The sequence below is a fragment of the Tachysurus fulvidraco genome, chromosome 4 (assembly GCF_022655615.1).
Source record: "Tachysurus fulvidraco isolate hzauxx_2018 chromosome 4, HZAU_PFXX_2.0, whole genome shotgun sequence".
Classification (NCBI taxonomy): domain Eukaryota; kingdom Metazoa; phylum Chordata; class Actinopteri; order Siluriformes; family Bagridae; genus Tachysurus; species Tachysurus fulvidraco.
In genome coordinates this window covers 3,306,249-3,309,591 of record NC_062521.1, presented here as the reverse complement: position 1 = coordinate 3,309,591, position 3,343 = coordinate 3,306,249, and positions in this window count along the sequence as shown.

Sequence of the window (3,343 nt, the reverse complement as noted above, 5' to 3'; positions counted from 1 at the left end):
TTGTTCGTTCTCAATTCTATGTTGCTTTGGATAAAAACATCTGGCAAATGAATAAATGGAAATGCATGCAAATGGAAATGTCCCTTTTTAAAATAATATCCCTTCGTCTATGAGTGAGAGAGAGAGAGACAGAGAGAGAGAGAGAGAGAGAGAGAGAGGATGAATGGAAATCAGTGAGAGGGCTTCATGTTACATGCAGTGACATGCTTGTTTATTTCAGGGTGTGCATCTTGTGATTTCTGGTCCGTGAGTGTAAATTACATGTCCCCACCATTAAATATTAAACCCAATCAGCGCTTAATTATTGATGCCATTGCCTTTTATGCGAGCGTGCCATTGGTAGTCGAGGCATCTGGCGAAGAGCTTTTCCTGCATTAGGATCTCCTTGAGGTTAGTCTCTCTAGCCACGATTCCTGCCCAGTTCTCTTTGGTTTCAGGGTTGTCGATCGCAGGAAGTCAGTAAAAGAGAGGAAAGCGGCCGAGGACTGTATCATCTCGGGCAGTTATGGCCACTCGGAGGAGTGTAAGTGCCTCAGAAAACCACAGCTGAGTGCCGGCTGCAGACACAAAGACACTCAAGTCACCAGGAGCATCTGTAACGATTGCTGTGGAGTGGTGGGTGAGGTTGTAGAAGGTGGTTTCCCACAATTCTTTTTGGAGTTGGCCCGATAGCTCTTTCGTCCTCTGATGGAAGTGCCAGTGTGTTCGGGTTCTCACACTTACCACTCAAGCAATGCTTAATGTTATTACATGTAATCAAATAATAATAAGACAGAAATCATTCCAGAGCTTTTAGACGAGCTCCCCAATGTTTTTGGACAGCATTTAAAGGGCAGTATATAAACAGCGTCCCTTCTTCATCCTAAATAAATACACTCACGTCAATAGTCACATCGTGGCAAGTCGTGGCCTAATTGTTAGAGAGTCTGAGTCATAATCCTAAGGTTGTGGGTTCGAGTCTCGGGCCGGCCACGACTGAGGTGCCCTTGAGCAAGGCACCGAACCCCCAACTGCTCCCCGGGCGCCGCAGCATAAATGGCTGCCCACTGCTCCGGGTGTGTGTTCACGGTGTGTGTGTGTGTTCACGGTGTGTGTGTGTTCACGGTGTGTGTGTGTTCACTGCTGTGTGTGCACTTTGGATGGGTCAAATGCAGAGATCAAATTCTGAGTATGGGTCACCGTACCTAGCTGTATGTCACGTCACCTATATATAGAACGCTATAAAATGTTTTAAATAAAACTATTCATACGGGTATCTATATAACTATCTATAAGGGTGCTTTCACACCTATAGTTCGGTTCATTTGGTCCGGACCAAAAGCAAAAAAATGACCCATTGTAGCTTTTTATCAGTTTTGGTTCCTTTTCACACCACACCGATCGTTCTGTTCCACACCAGTTGAAACGAACCAAAATGCAGTCATGTGATAACATCTACATCACTCATTGGCCACATGTCTTTGAGCGTATTTCATAAACTGCTTCTCGATTGGTCAGAATAAACGTGCGGGAAAATTTCACGAAACTGCGGAAGTAAACAAAAAGAGGAATATACAGCATACAGTACACCATGGAGAGACGACCGCACGCCGCGATTATGTTCGAGGTTGTAATCAAACGGCGAAGACGCATCGCAGGACACTTCAGGAGGCGGCGAGCATTACTTTTGCGAAACCGTGACATGCTCATCTTCCGAATATATTGCCAACGCCCCACTACGGCAGCTGGTTTAGTCCAAAATGCGCAATACTTTTTTTGCAGTCAGGTCTATTCGATCTCAGATCGTGTTCTCACCCCACCAGAGTTCGTTTGAAAGCGTACCGAGACCACCTCTTCAAGGAGGTCTCGCTACGCTCGTTTGGTCCGCTTTTGGTGTGCACCAGAGTTCGATTGCTGCATTCTCACCTGCCCAAACGAACCGCACCAAACGAGCAATCGAACTCTGGTACGATTCAACCGAACTAAACAAGGCAGGTGTGAAAACACACTAAGTCTTTATATAAATATTTTGTGAGTTTTTACTGGAGTTAATAAAGTTGCAGCTTTCAATTGCTAACAGGATTTTGCTTACTGGACTTGAAGAAGCACAAATTCAAGCAAAAACATGTACAGTAGCAGTCAATAACGGTGTTTGGGTCGAACAAGCAACTACTACTAAGGTGAGAAAAATTGTTTTGGTGGGCTTTTGTTTTTGTAGTGTTTATTACAAAGCACATGAGGAACATTACCCTTTAAAGAGAGCAGTTCGGGTTCGAAGAAACTGGATGGAGAGACAGACACTTATAAGATATGACTAATATTCTCTTGTTCTTATACAGATAGCTGCGTATTTAGTATATTCTAATATTGAATACTGGGATAGAAGGAAGTGGGTGAACACGGGGAATGTAGAAGATTAATTTCAGAGGTGGTCCGCATTAGCATAGGGACCCATTGAACACAGCTACAGTGTGTTTGATGCTTAGCCACTCAATGGCCCTTTTCATCCAAACTGTCTCAAGCCCAAAAGTCAGGAGAGACCTTAAAGAGAAAACCTGTCTAACTTGCCTGAAGAAATGTTTTCCAAAACAGAAATAAATAGTCCATGAGGTATAGTATAAAAATATTCACTTTTTTTTTTTTTTTTTTTTAAATAAATGCAAGGCGACAAAAAATATTTGGCCGGTGAATCAACGCTGATGTTCAGCAGTAAACAAGAGTCAAAAGGCTGGTTTTGCGACCAAGCGCTCAACAAAAAACTAGCTATAGATTAGCTAATCATCTTTATTTGGTTCCGGTGTTTAAAATTCTTCCTAATGTACAGTAGGGCATTTATTAGCATATTAGGAAGTTTTTCTACTAAATACTTCTCCAATACTGTGCCTGACAGTCACCTCAAACTTAAGGTCAAATTAATAAAAAAAATAAATAAATTAAAGAAAAATCAAATCCCCTTAGCGTCTGTTTAATGTCCGTATAGAGCCGCAGGAATCGGATAACCACAGCAAAGAGAAGGAGAGCGAGAGGAAGAGGAAGAAAAAATATTTTTGTTTTAGTTAAAATTATAAGGTATGTGTCTAGGAGGATCTGTGGTACGCCGTGTGAGTGTGTGTCTGTCACTTGGAACATGTGTGTGTGTGTGTGTGTGTGTGTGTGTGTGTGTGTGTGTGTGTGTGTGTGTGTGTGTGTGTGTGTGTGTGTGTGTGTGTGTGGGTGTGTGTGTGTGTATGTGTGTAGTGCCCATCTCTCATGCCCACATCCAGACACTACGGCCCACCCAAAGAGAAGAGCTGAGAGGAGCACTATTCTCTGTCCGGCCACGATGGCGCCCCCAAAACCAGTGTTCACACACATCCCACAAGCG